The sequence below is a fragment of the Papio anubis genome, chromosome 8 (genome assembly GCF_008728515.1).
Source record: "Papio anubis isolate 15944 chromosome 8, Panubis1.0, whole genome shotgun sequence".
NCBI lineage: Eukaryota > Metazoa > Chordata > Mammalia > Primates > Cercopithecidae > Papio > Papio anubis.
In genome coordinates, this window is record NC_044983.1 from 19467773 (window position 1) to 19483083 (window position 15311).

Below are 15311 nucleotides of genomic sequence, written 5' to 3' on the forward strand. Positions count from 1 at the left end.
ATCATACAATGATAGTTGAAGTGCTTGTGATAATTTATGGATGATTCTTAACTGACATTGAGTCATTTCTATTGAGAAATTTGCATACAATGAAATGCATAGACCTTCACTATATAATGGATGAGATTTGGCAAATGTGTACGCATCTGTGTAAACAACAACCAAATTAAGTAAAGAACATTTCTGTTACCCAGGAAGGTTGCCTCATGTCCTCTTCCAACCAATCCTCATGCCCTATGCCTGATTTCTACTTCTACAGATTAGGTGAATTCTGTTCTTGAACTTCATGTAGATGGAATCATACAATATGTAGTCTTTTGTGCCTGTCTGCTTTCACTCAGAGATCCCAGGTCCCAGGTGCATTCACTTTTTTTTTTCCATAGGTTACTGGGGTACAGGTGGTATTTGGTTACATGAGTAAGTTCTTTAGTGGTGATTTGTGAAATTTTGGTGCACCCATCACCCAAGCAGTATACACTGCACCAAATTTGTAGTCTTTTATCCCTCACCCCCTCCCACTCTTCCCTCCAAGTCCCCAAAGTCCATTGTATCATTCTGTTTATGTGGTGTATCATCTTTATTGACTTGTGTATGTTAAACCATACCTGCATCTCTGGTATGAAACCCACTTGATCATGGTGGATTACCTTTTCCATATGTTGTTGGATTTGGTTAGCTAGTATTTTGTTAAGGATTTCAGATCTATGTTCACCAGGGATATCGGTTTGTAGTTTTCTTTTTTACTTATGTCCTTTCCTGGTTTTGGTATTAGGGTGATGCTGGCTTCACAGAATGAATTAAGGAGGATTCCCTCTTTCTTTATCTTGTGGAATAGTGTCAAAAGGATTGGTACCAATTCTTTGAATGACTGGTAGAATTCTGCTGTGAATCCATCTGGTCCTGGACTTTTTTCGTTGATAATTTTTTAATTACCATTTCAATCTCGCTGCTTGTTATTGGTCTGTTCAGGGTATCTGGTTCTTCCTGATTTAAGCTAGGAGGGTTGTATTTTTCCAGGAATTTATCCATCTCTTCTAGGTTTTCTAGTTTATGTGCGTAAAGAAGTTCATGGTAACCTTGAAGGATATTTTGTATTTCAGTGGTGCCAGTTGTAATATTTCTCTTTTAGTTTCTTAATGAATTTATCTGAATTTTCACCTCTTTTGGTTAATCTTGTTAATGGTCTATCAGTTTTATTTATCTTTTCAAAGAACCAGATTTTTGTTTCATTTATCTTTTGTATATTTTTTTTGTTTCAATTTCATTTAGTTCTTCTCTGATCTTGGTTATTTCCTTTCTTCTGCTGGGTTTGGATTTGGTTTGTTCTTGTTTCTCTAGTTCCTTGAGTTGTGACCTTAGAACGTCAGTTTGTGCTCTTTCAGTCTTTTTGATGTAGCCATTCAGAGCTATGAATTTTCCTCTTCACACCACCTTTGCTGTATCTGAGAGGTTTTGATAGGTTGTGTCATCATTGTCATTCAATTTGAATAATTTTTTAATTTCCATCTTGATTTTGTTTTTGACCCAATGCTTATTCAGATGCAGGTTATTTAATTTCCATGTACTTACATGGTTTTGAACATTCCTTTTGGAATTGATTTCCAGTTTTATTTCACTGTGGTCTGAGACAGTGCTTGATATAATTTCAGTTTTCTTAAACATATTGAGGCTTGTTTTATGGCCTATCCTATGGTCTATCTTGGAGAAAGTTTCATGTACTATAGAATAGAATGTATATTGTGTGGTTACTGGGTGAAATGTTCTGTGTATATCTGTGAAGTCCATTTGTTCAAAGGTATAGTTTAAATCCATTGTTTCTTTGTTGACTTTTTGCCTTGATGGCCTGTCTAGTAAGTACTGTCGGGGGAGTACTGAAGTCCCCCACTATTTTTGTGTTGCTATCTATCTCATTTCTTAGATCTATTAGTAATTGTTTTATAAATTTGGGACCTCCAGTGTTAGGCACATATGTTTAGGATAGTGGTATTTTTCTGTTGGACAGGGCCTTTTACCATTACATAATGTTCCTCTTCATCTCATTTAACTGCCATTGCTTTAAAGTTTGTTTTGTCTGATATAAGAATAGCTGCTACTCCTCACTTTTGGTGTCCATTTGCATGAAATGCCTTTTTCCAATACTTTAAGTTTATGTGAGTCCTTATGTGTTAGGTGAGTCTCCTGAAGGCAGCAGATAGTTGGTTGGTGAGTTCTTATCCTTTCTGCAATTCTGCATCTTTTAAGTGGGATATTTAGGCCATTTACATTCAATGTTAGTATTGAGATGTGAGGTACTGTTACATTCATCATGCTATTTGGTGCCTGTGTACCTTGTTTTTTTGTTGTTGTTTTTCAAATTCTATGTTTGTTTTATAAGTCCCATGTGATTTATGCCTTAAAGAAGCTGTTTTGATGTGTTTCCAGGATTTGTTTCAAAATTTAGAGCTCCTTTTAGCAGTTCTTATAGTGGTGGCTTGGTAGTGGCAAACTCTCTAAGCATTTGTTTGTCTGAAAAAGACTGTGTCTTTCCTTCATATATGATGCTTAGTTCTGCTGGATACAAAATGCTTGGCTGATAATTGTTTTGTTTGAGGAAGCTGAAGCTAGGGCCCCAATCCTTTCTAGCTTGTAGGATTTCTGCTGAGAAGTCTTCTGTTAATCCCATAGATTTTCCTTTATAGGTTACCTTGTGCTTTTGTCTCACAGCTCTTAAGATTCTTTCCTTCATCTTAACTTTAGATAACCTGATGACAATGTGCCTAGGTGATGATCCTTTTGCCATGTATTTCCCAGGTTTCTTTGTGCTTCTTGTATTTGAATGTCTAGGTATCTAGCCAGGCTAGGGAAATTTTCCTCAATTATTCCCCCAGATATGTTTTCCAAACTTTTAGATTTCTCTTCTTCCTCAGGAACACCAATTATTTTTAGGTTTGGTCATTTAACATAATCCCAGACTTCTTGGAGGCTTTGTTCATACTTTTTTATTCTTTTTTCTTTGTCTTTGTTGGATGGGGTTAATTCAAAGACCTTGTCTTCGAGCTCCAAATTTCTTTCTTCTACTTGTTCAATTCTATTGCTGAGACTTTCCAGAGCATTTTGCATTTCTATAAATGTGTCCAATGTTTCCTGAAGTTTTGATTTTTTTTAATGCTATCTATTTCCTTGAGTATTTCTCCCTTCACTTCTTGTATCATTTTTTTGATTTCCTTGCATTGGCCTTCACTTTTCTCTGGTGCCTCCCTGATTAGCTTAATAACTAACCTCCTGAATTCTTTTTCAGGCAAATCGGGGATTTCTTCTTCATTTGGATTCATTGCTGGTGAGCCAGTGTGATTTTGGGGGGGGTGTTTTGTCATATTACTAGAGTTGGTTTTCTGGTTCTTTCTCATTTGGGTAGCCTCCGTCAAAGGGAAGGTCTAGGGCTAAAGACTGTTGTTCAGATTCTTTTGTTACATGGGGTGTTCCCTTGACATAGTATTTTCCCCCTTTTCCTATGGATGTGGCTTCCTGTGAGCCAAACTGCAGTGATTTTTACCTCTCTTCTGGGTCTAGCCACTCAGCAAGTCTACTCAGCTCCAGGCTGGTACTGGGGGTTGTCTGTACAGAATCCTATTATGTGAACTGTCTATGGGTCTCTCAGCTGTTGTTACCAGCACCTGTTCAGCTGGAGGTGGCAGGGGGGTGAAATGCATTCTGTGAGGGTTCTTAGCTTTGGTGGTTTAATGTTCTATTTTTGTGCTGGTTGGCCTTCTGCGGGGAAGTGGTGCTTTCCCGAGAGCATCAGCTGTGGGATTATGTAGAGGAGCCAGCAGTGGTAGGGGCCCTAGAACTCCTAAGAGCATATGCCCTTTTAATTCAGCTACCAGGGTGGATAGGGAAGGCCCATCAGGTGGGGGCAGAGCTAGGCGTGTCTGAGCTCAGACTCTTCTTGGCAGGTCTTGCTGTGGCTGAGCCCTTGGGGCATCTCCCGGGTCCTGCAGGAGCAGTCCGCTTCCTTCAGAGGGTCTCTGGTCCTGTTGGGATTCCTGGTTTGTTCTTACAGTCATTCTGGAGCTAAAATTCACGGTATGAGCCTCTGCACACTGTTCTGTCCATCCGAGTCAGAGGTGCAATCTAGTCCTGCCTCCCGTCCACCCTGATGAGCCCCTGTTTTCCCAGGTACATTCATTTTATTATTCAGTAATATCCCATGATATGAATATTTCATATTTTCTTTATCCCTTCACCTGTAGATAAATATATGGGTTGTCTCCAGTTCGGGTTCTTGGAACTAAAACTACTATATTCTCATATAAGTCTTTTTCCAAACTTACATTTTCATTTTCCTTGGGTAAATACCTAGAAACAGAATTGCTAGGTCATACGAGGGGTAAATGCCTAACCTTGTACGAAATTCCCAAGCAGTTTTCCAGAGAAGTTGGAATACGCCCATCAAAAATGTCTGAATGTTCAAGTCAGTCCAAATCCTTGCTAGCACTTGGTGTTGGCAGTGTCATCTATTCTCCTAGGTACCAAGAGGCACATCATGTGGGGTTTGTGGGGTTTGTTTTATTAAGCATCTTTGTCTATGCGTATTGAACATTTCCATACCTCCTTTTGTGAAGTATCCTTCAAGTCTTTTGCCCATTTATCAGAGGCTTTTCTTTTAACTCTTGAGGAATTAGAGCCCTTTTTAAAAAAATATCTGTACGCCAGGCATTTGTCAGATATGTGTGTTATGACTATTTTCTCCCAGTCCGTGGCTTGCCTTTTCAACTTCTTGATGGAATTTTTATTTTTTTATTTCTGAAAATGCAAATGCTGTTATGTATTGTTAACATTTAACTTTGATATAACAATTTTTTTATTCACCACTTTCTAAGTCTCTAGAGGTATTCTGGAAAAATAAAGGTAGGAATTAGTGGGGAAGGAGGGATGAATAGGCAGAGCACAGAGGATTTTTAGGGCAGTGAAGCTACTCTGAATGATACTACAATGGAAGTACATGTCATTACACATTTGTCAAAACCCATAAAATGCATAACAGCAAGAGTGAACCCAAATGTAAACTTTGGACTTTGGGTGATAATGAGCTGTCGATGTAGGATCTTCAGTTGTAATAAATGCAGCACTCTGAGGGGATGTTGCTAGTCGGGGAGGTTGTTGGGGGGATGTGCAGGGGATATACACAAACTGTAATTTCCATTCAATTTGTCTGTGAACCTAAAACTGCTCTAAAAAATAAAGTAAAATATTTAAAAACAAAATAAAGGAATTTGTTACCATTTGCAGTTGTGTATTCATGTAGATTTTTGTAACTGTTCTCATTGTCTGGCTTTATAATAAGTAAATATTAAAGCTCTTTCCATTTTATCTAATAAAGTAATAACTCTAACAGTTTATATATCCTAATTTCCTATTATACTTTATATTAAAGCTTCTGCTGTTAAAACACACAAAGTATTCTTTGTAATGTTAGATTCAAGGGATATAAGTGCAGGTTTGTTACATGGATATATTGTGTGATGCTGAGGTTTGGGCTGCTAATAATCCAGTTGTCCAGCTAGTGAACATAGGATCCCATAAGTAGTTTTTCAACCGTTGCCCACCTTCCATCCTCTCTCTTTTGGAATCACTAGTGCTTACTGTTCCTATATTTGTTTCCATGTGTACCTAATATTTAGCTCCCACTGTTAAGTGAGAGCATGTAGTATTTGGTTTTCTTTTTCTGCATTAACTCAATTAAGATAATGATCTCCAGCTGCATCCATGTTGCTGTAAAAGGCCTAATTTTGTTATTTTTATGGGTACATAGTATTCCATATGTATACGTACCACATTTTCTTTATCTAGTCCACTGTTAACAGACACCTGGGTTGATTCCATGTCTTTGCTATTATAAATAGTGCTGTGATAAACATGTGAATGTAGGCATGTTTTTGGTAGAACAATTTATTTTCCTTTGGGTATATACCCAGTAATAGGATTGCTGAGTCGAATGATAATTCTATTTTTAGTTCTTTGAGAAATCTCCAAACTGCTTTCCACAGGGGTTGAACGAACTCACATTTTCACCAGCATCATATAAATTTCCCCTTTTCTCTGTACCTTGCTAGCATGCTATTTTTTTGACTTTTTAGTGATAGTCATTCTGACTAGTGTGAGATGGTATCTCACTGTGGTTTTGATTTGCATCTCACTGATTAGTGATGCTGAGCATTTTTGCATGCTTTTTGGCCGCTTGTATGTCTTCTTTTGAGAAGTGCCTGCTCATGCCCTTTGCCCACTTTTTAATGGAGTTATTTTTCTTGTTGATTTGTTTAAGTTTTTTTAGAGATTCTGGATATTACTCCTTTGTCTGGCTGTCTAGTTTTCAAATATTTTCTCCCATTCTGTAAGGTGGCTGTTTACTCTGTTGATAGTTTCTTTTGCTGTGCAGAAGCTCTTTAGTTTAAGCGCCATTTGTGTATTTTTTATTTTGTTGCTTTTACTTTCGGGGTCTTCGTCATAAATTCTTTGCCTGTGCCAGTGTCTAGAAGAGTATCTCCTAGGTTTTCTTCTAGAATCATTATGGTTTGACATCTTACATTTAAGTCTGTAATCCATCTTAACTTTTATAGATGGTGAAAGGTGGGGGTCCAGTTTAATCCTTCTGCATACGGTTAGCCAGTTTTCCCAGCACCATTAACTGAATGAGGTATCCTTTCCCTATTGTTTATGTCTACTTTGCTGAAGAGTAGTTGGCTGTAGGTGTGTGACCTTATTTCAGGGGTCTCTATTCTAATCCTTTGGTCTGTGTGTCTATTTTTGTAGCAGTACCATGCTTTTTTGATTACATAGCTTCATAGCATAGTTTGAAGTCTGGGAATGTGATACTTCTGGCTTTGTTCTTTTTGCTTAGGATTGTCTTGGCTATTCGGGTTCTTTTTTGGTTCCATACGAATTTTAGAGTAGTTCTTTCTAATTCTGTGAAAAATGACATTGGTAGTATGATAGGAATTGTGTTGAATCTGTAGATTGCTTTGGGCGGTATAGACATTTTAACAATATTGATTCTTCCAATCCATGAGCATGGAATGCTTTTCCACTTGTCTGTGTCATCTGATTTTTTTCAGCAGTGTTCTTAGAGATCTTTCCCCTCCTTGGTTAGGTATGTCTCTAGATATTTTCTGGGTGTGTGCAGCTATTTTGGCGGTGTTAGGTTAGGTTGGTTATATTCCTTGGTTAGGTATATTCCTAGGTATTTGGGGATGTATGCAGGATTGCATTCTTGATTTGGCTCTCAGCTGGAATGTTACTGGTGTGTAGAAATGTTAATGACTTTTGTACATTGATTTTGTACCCTGAGACTTTGCTGAAGTCATTTATTCAGTCTAGAAGTTTTGGGCAGAATCTTTAGGGTTTTCTAGGTATAGAATCCTATGAGGAACAAAGAGAAATAATTAGACTTTCTCTTTTCCTATTTGGATGTGATGACTTTTACTTCTTTCTCTTGCCTAATCTCTCTGACTAGCACTTCCAGTACTATGTTGAATAGGAAGGGTGAGAGTCCTTGTCTTGTTCCAGTTCTTAGGGGGAATGTTTCTAGCTTTTGTCTATTCAGTATCATGGTAACTGTGGGTTTGTCATATATGGCTTTTATTCTTTTGAGGTAAGTCCCTTCTATGCCTAGTTTGTTGAAGATTTTTGTCATGAAGGAATGTTGGATTTTGTTGAATGCTTTTTCTATGTCTATTGAAATGATCATATGGTTTTCATTTTTAATTCTGTTCATGAAGCAAAAAAGAAAAAATTTTTAAGAAATCTAAAAATATAGGTATACATAATAGGCTACAGTATCAACTCTGGTTGACTATAAGAAATGTGTTTTTTTCTCTTCATGCTCATAATTCTTCTCTGATTCACCACCAACTAAATAAAAACACTTCTATACTAACACACACTCTATGTCACCATGTAATTCAATTGTAGAACACCAAGTGGCAAATGCTTTATGCAGTTACTAGACTCTCAGTCTGTATGGTTCCTGTGGCCCCGGATCCTTTATTAAGTCACTCACTGCCAGTCATCACCAACACCAGCAGTCCTTTCAGGCCTCAACAAAGACAAGTTCCGGGCTCCAAGGTTCTATAACTTCTCATGAGGACAAGTTGTGTCTTCCCAACTGGGAAAACCCATTCAACACAGTAAATTCAGTGTGTGGGGGATGTACTGATCATGGACCAAAAGAAGGCAGAAGTGTACTTCAATGAAACTCTTGGGGTCTTCTCTCTCAGAAATTCTCCTTGACCTAACAAAAATGTAATTTCCCAAAACAGAAGAGCTACATTTTTATGTGGGAGATATATTCTAAAGCCAAAAGTGAAAAAGGAAATTGAATATGGACAATATTACCCTTGCAAATTCCTTACATGTTCTACAAAATACATTATGCAGGGTTTGGAAAATGCAGCTGTGTACAGCATTATATAAGCACAAATGGAATACATATACAATCTGTGTTACATATGGTGTTACATATAAAATATTACACATATATAAAATGGCAATGATGGTGAAGAGGTGAGAATGTCAAGCAATGAAAATTCTCATTTTTTGCCAATAAGAGTATAAGTTAGGTCAGCAATTAACAGTTGGAATTGCCTAGTAAGTTGAACAGGCACACATCCTATATCCCAGAAATACCACTCCTAAGTGGAATCCTAAATAAACTCATATACAGGTAAACCAGGAGACATGTAAAGAATGCTCACACTAGCATTATCCACTGTGGTAAAAATTGCAAAGCACACAAATGCTTGTCAATAGCAGAGTTGATGAGTGAATGATAATACAGTCATGCAATGGCACAGCACGCTGCCATCAAATGAGCTGGTTAAAGCCACAAACCCAATGTAAAGCCAAGAAGCTGGTCACAAAAATGAATGCGTGCAGCATGATTCTGTTTATAAACCAGACAAAACCACACAACATTCAACAATATATTTAGTGATATGTGAATAGGTGGAAAAACTGCAAAGAAAAGCAAAGGGATGATATCAGAAAAGTCATCTAGTAGTTGCCTCAGAAGGAACAGAGGGAATGTGACTGGGGAAGGAGGACATAGTGAGCTTTAAGGTACAGCCACTAGCCTGTTTCTTAACCTGGATGGAAACATTATGTTCTACCTTCTTCTCTTCCTCCCTGTCCTTCTCTTCCTTCTCCTCCTCCTCCTCCTTCTCCTTATTCTTTAAATTGTATTAGGGAGTCCTCTATACTCTGACATATTTCTAATTTTACAATATATAGCAATTCATCATGATATACAATGTCTTAGCTCAGGCTGCTATTAAAAAAAATACTCTAGACCCAGTGGCTTAAACAACAGAAATTTATTCTTTATAGTTTCTGAGGCTAAGTAGTCCAAGGTCGAGGTGCTGACTGATTCAATTCCTGGTGAGTTACCCTCTTCCTGGCTTGCAGAGGGACATCTTCTTTTCCTTACTCTCACGTGGCAGAAAGAGGACTCTTGTCCCTTCAGCTCCTTATAAGGCCACCAGTCCCATCAGGGCGGCCCTACATTCAAAACCTCATCTAACCCTCATCACCTCCCAAAGGCCCCACCTCCGAATACTCTCACATTAGGAATTAAACTTTCACCATATGAATTTGGGAGGAACATAAACATTCAATCCATAGCATGCAGTGATGACCAAGTGCTTCCATGTAAACTACAACTTTACAGGACTGTGTCTTTATACCCTAGAATCACCTGCAAACAAAGAAAGGCTCACACTATGAGATGAGGAGAAAAACCTGAGCACAACCAGGAAACAGCAGTTGGTGTCTCCCATCTTAGACTCACTCTGGACATATGTTCCTTCTGTGGAATGGCTACTGGAATAAGCTGCATTGCATTATGTACACTGTCTTCCCCTGAGAGCTTTTTGCAAAATTCCTGTAAGTTCAATACGCATGTGAGAAAACCTCATAGTGATAGGAATCCCGGTCCTCAAAGCTGCTCAGTCTTCTACTTGCTCCACTGCATGAGGTTCACGAGTTGCCAGCAATGTACAGACTCAAGACCTCTCAGGACCTTTTCCTTCCAAGGGCAGGTACAGGAGAATATAGAGAGATGAAAGTCAAGACCCATATTGAGACCTTGGGAATGTCAGCTTAGGCCAGTCATATCACTTTGTGTAATGAAGTCGGATTTTCATTTCTACCCTTTCTCCTGTTTCTGCATGTCCTCTTTGCAATAAGATACATATAGCTAACCAGTGAAGTGTTCTTTGTTCTACTGTCTCTTTCATGCTTCATGACAGGCACGGTGCCTACACGGAGGAGGCACTTGTTGCACACCGTGGAGCTTCTCACTGCCTGTCTCTATGCTCAGCATCTCTTCTGCCTTATTTCTGGATGCTATCACTTGTCCTCAATTCCCTTTATATACCCTCCTCCCATCCCCACCTGGTTTTTCTCCCCTGGACAACATCTCCCCTGTGTTCATTTCCCTGTTTTTTGTTTTTTGGTTTTTTTTTTTTTTTTTTTTGAAACGGAGTCTAGCTGTGTCGCCAGGCTGGAGTACGGTAACATGATCTCGGCTCACTGCAGCCTCTGCCTCCCGAGTTCAAGCAATTCTCCTGCCTCAGCCTCCCAAGTAGCTGGGATTACAGGCACCCGCCACCACACCTGGCTGATTTTTGTATTTTTAGTAGAGTCGGGGGTTTCACCATGTTGGCCAGGATGGTATCAATCTCCTAACCTTGTGATCCACCTGCCTCAGCCTCCCAAAGTGCTGGGATTACAGGTGTGAACCACTGTGCCCAGCCTCATTTTCCTGCTTTTAATAGAGCTCCCCAGGAATTTTCTCATCCCGGATGGAGTCTCCTCCTTTTTGCCCTGTGCCTCTCCCCTTTCAAGTCCTTACCCTGTACGAGTTCTGTATTAAGTGCGTTCCATACCTTAAAATTAAATTCTCTCCGCCCTAGGGAGCGGGTGTTATTGTCCACACCTTACAGAGGAGGATGTTGACATGCAAAAGGGTTGCATTAATTTATCCTTGATCACAGCGGGGAGTGAAATCGGGGGACTCTACCCCAGAGCTTGCTGACCCTGAAACCCACCCCTCTATCTTGCTTATCAACAATTGTACAGAAAGCTCTGTTGTGCTCCAGCCCTCCTGCCATCTGCCACTAACTAGTGCTTTCACCTCTGCCACTAGTCCCCTGCCAACAGACCCACCTGACTCCCTGCAACAAGCCCCGGGGAAGTGGCCAGCAATACCCACTGCTGCCATAGCTCCATCTCAGGCTGACACTGGCCCCAGTGCCAAGTGGTCTGCATCTTTCCCTGGGTCTGTCAGCACTTTACAGTGTCTTTCTAAAGCAGACACAATGCCTCCTCGAGCCAGTGTTTCATTTCTTGAAGGGAAGGAGTGCAGCCTTTAGCCTTGGTCTGATCTATTCAATCACCTCAATTTCTCCCACAGCTCAGATCCTTTTCCTCCTGATACAGTGTCCAAAATAAATCCAATTTCTTTGCTGATCTGAAGCTCACATCAAACTCCTTACTTCCAGGCATGTGAATTACCACAAATAGATCCCTCGGGTCTGTCCCAATTGAGCTACCTGACTCACGGTGCTGACGATTTCGTCTCTTGGAAAGAAAAGGATGTAAGAAAGGAGCTGCTACTCTGGACTTAATTCCAACCAACAAGGAAGAACAAATTGGTGAAGTAGAAAAGACGGGAACCTTGGGAGAAAGGGGCCATGTCATGCTGGAGGTTGCTATTGTGAATGAAAGGAACATTAGATAGAGTCAGACACGTCGCTTTTGAAAAGCAGGCTTCAAAACAGTCACACGCACCTGGTGCCACAGATAGACTGTAAAAAAACAGCGATCGTATCTCCAAACCCAAAATCATGATGTCGCATAGCACAACAGATTTGATATTGCAGCTGATGCAATGAGCACTCCGAGAAGAAGCAACCTACATTTCAAAACAGTGCTTCTAAACGCATGCCAGTGGCCTATGGGAATAGCAGTCAGACTATCTGAATATTGGTGTCATTTTCTATAACACTGGAATACCAAAGGAAACATTGGGAAGCCCTAAAACAAGAAATTCTCAGAATGCAAGTTTAGTGGATGCCAATTAAAAAGACATGGAGACATCTAAGGAAAACCCAAAGTGTCTGTACAGGGAGCTCTTTGATGAACATTGATTTCAAAATGATGGAGAAAGGGAACAGAAGGAAGGGATGAGAGGAAGGATGACTTCAGCTGAAAAGCATAGAAGGCACCCACCCAAATTAACTTAAAAGGAAGGAAAGGTATGACACCCTAGAAGTTCATCAGGCAGGTGGGCTTCAGGTGTGGGTGGAGAGAGCACAAGATCCATTTCTCCCTGACTCCCTTGCTCTTGCCCTTTCCTGTGTGTTAGCTTCATCCTCAGGCTTCACAAAATTGGACAACGGGGTCTCCGTCAGTTTGAGCTACTATAACAATGTACCATAGCTTGGGTGGCTTACACAACAATTTATTTCTGATAGTTCTGGTGGCTGGGAAGTCCAAGGTCAAGGTGCCGGCAGATCCAGTGTCCAGGGAGGGCCTGCTTCTTTGTTTGCAAATAGCTGCCTTCTTGCTCTGTCCTCACATGGTGGGGGAGAGCAAAGAGAAAGAAAGCAAGCTCTCTCCTGTCTCTTCCTATGAGGGCACTAATCTCATCATGAGGGCTCCACCCTCATGACTAATTACCTCTCAAACCCCCAACTCCTCCCATACATTCCACTGGACGTGAATATTTCAACATGTGAATTTAAGGTGGACACAAACACACAGTCCATAACGTGTGGTCATCCCTACATCTATCACTGGCAAAAGCTGTTTTATAAAATCATAGTAGAATAATCTTCCAGGATTTAAGGGACATTGCAAAATCAGCCAGAATAATCACTACAAATGGACACATCACCAGGGAGAAATGCCAGAGGAGTATATACCAAAAAGAGCAGGCTCTAGAAGTCACAGCTAATAATGAGCTATGGTGACACTGGAAAGGACAATGCAAATGGCTACCCAGATACATTTGTACTAATGAGGGAAGAACACCCTGCTTGGGGCAGACAGTGCAATGTCAACCAAAGGCTGCAGATGAGCATTGCCACTCAGTCACTGTTTTCCTCTGTCTTTCTTGGAAAGACAGAGCAAACATCAGTCAGAAGACATTGGTCGGGGGATGGGGTAATAAAGGCATCCCCAGATGTTCTCAATGAGTTCTGGGTTTAGACTCGGGCCAATTTCATCACAGAGCTCTGAAAGAACTTGCCATTGGGTGTATTGGACCTCTAATAATGTATTTAAAGAATCAAAAATAAAGACATAAGTTGCTTAATTTTCTAAATCATTTCAGGAAAAGATACATTCTGGAAATCCATTGACATGAACCACCAACTTCAATTTTTCAGTAATTGTCTCCCTCACTGTCAAATTCTCCTTCTGCCCTTATTCTTTTTTTTTAAATTATTATACTTTATGTTCTAGGGTACATATGCACAACATGCAGGTTTGTTACATATGCACACATGCTGCCCTTATTATTTCCAAATGATTTACAAAAATGCCCTGATATCTCCCATTCTTAAAAAACCCTCATTTTGTCCTTTGTCCCTCTCCAGTTAACATTTCATTTCTATGCTCCTCTTGAGGGCCAAGCTTCTGGTAGGGACTGATGACTGTGTGTCACCCAGAGGGAAGGCTATGAATGACCCTGGCTCCCTCTAGGGCCTCCAGGTGCAATCAACCCTGCCCTGCTGGCTTTCCCAACAGGAGCACGTGACTTCCCTGAGCACCTAGTATCCAGGCTCCAACAGGACTACATTTTACAAAAGCAGATAAAAAAGAAGAGAGGTAGAGGGTGGCATCCCTCTCCTTCGCACAACCTAGGATCCTGATAGACTGAAGTACTACATGGCACAGCTGCAGAACTTCTGCCCATGAATTCTGGCTTGCCTGAGCTCTTTGCTTGACCCAGAGGTTGGCTAAAGTCCATTGTGTAGGGTTTGCTAAGTTATAATAAGGAGTTTGGATTTTATTCAAAGTGCAAAGGGAAACCATTGAAAGGTTTTGAGCAAGGAAGTAACACAATCATGTTTTGAAACTCCCACTTTGCTTGCTGTATGGGAAGGGGTTGTATAAGGACGAGTCAAAGCAGAAGATCCAGTTGGAAAGCTGTTGAATTAGCCCAGATGAGAGAAAGTGGCTGGGCAAGAGAGTTCATGCTGGGAATGGGGAGCAGGAAATGAATTCTACATATTTAGGAAGTAGAAATAATATGAGTTACTAATAGATTGAATGTGGGGCATTATGTGGAGGAAGAACGCAAACATAATACCAAGATATCTCACTGGAGCCACTCTCAAAGCCAGATATCTGGGCATCATGGTGTCCTATGGGGGTTCCATTTACATAGACAGGGAGAATGAAGACATCATTTTAGGAGAGAACAGAATGGGTTCCCCTTTGGCAATGTGAAGTTTGAGATTATCTGTAAGACATCCAAATGGAGATGTTAAGTTTGAGATTATCTGTAAGACATCCAAATGGAGATGTTAAGTTGGCTGTAGGAGGTATCAATATGGAGTCTAAAAGAGGGGTTGGGGGTAGAGATACAAATTTTGGAACATGCATTGTTTAGATGGTATTTAAAACCATGGATTGAGGAGAGTATAGAGAGATGAAAGTCAAGACCAGTATTGAGACTCTGGGAATGTCAACATAGCTCAGAAGAGAAGAGAGAGTGAGCGAGTAAGACTGAGAGAGAGAGAGAGAGAGAGAGAGAGAGAGAATAGAAGACTGACTTCATGAAGTAAGAGGAAATCCCAGAGTGTGAGGATTTGTTAAAGTCAAGAAAGGAGCAAGTGCTGGTAACCACATGTAATACCAGTAAGACTCAGAAAAAGTGGGACAGAGAAGTGAGCAGCACATTTTAGAATTCAGATGTCAGACACCTTGACACTAACAATTTCAGCACTGGGAGCCAGAACCAACTTTAGGTGGGTGGGTGTGAAGTGAATAGAGGAGAAAAAACAGGAGTAGTGTATGGCAGGGTGGAAAACATAATATATTTTCTTCACCCATCACAACCTTCATGGCTGACATTCCTACAACAAAAGACAGATTAACAAGAGAAAAGCATAATAAATGTATTTAACCAAAGTTTTACATGACAAATGAGTCTTCAGAAATGAAGACTCAAAGTCCCAGGGAAAACTCTGTTTATTATAAGTCTGATGAATGAAGTAAATAGTTGTGGAGGAAAAAGAAGGGGGTATAACCTAATGGTAATAACCTGG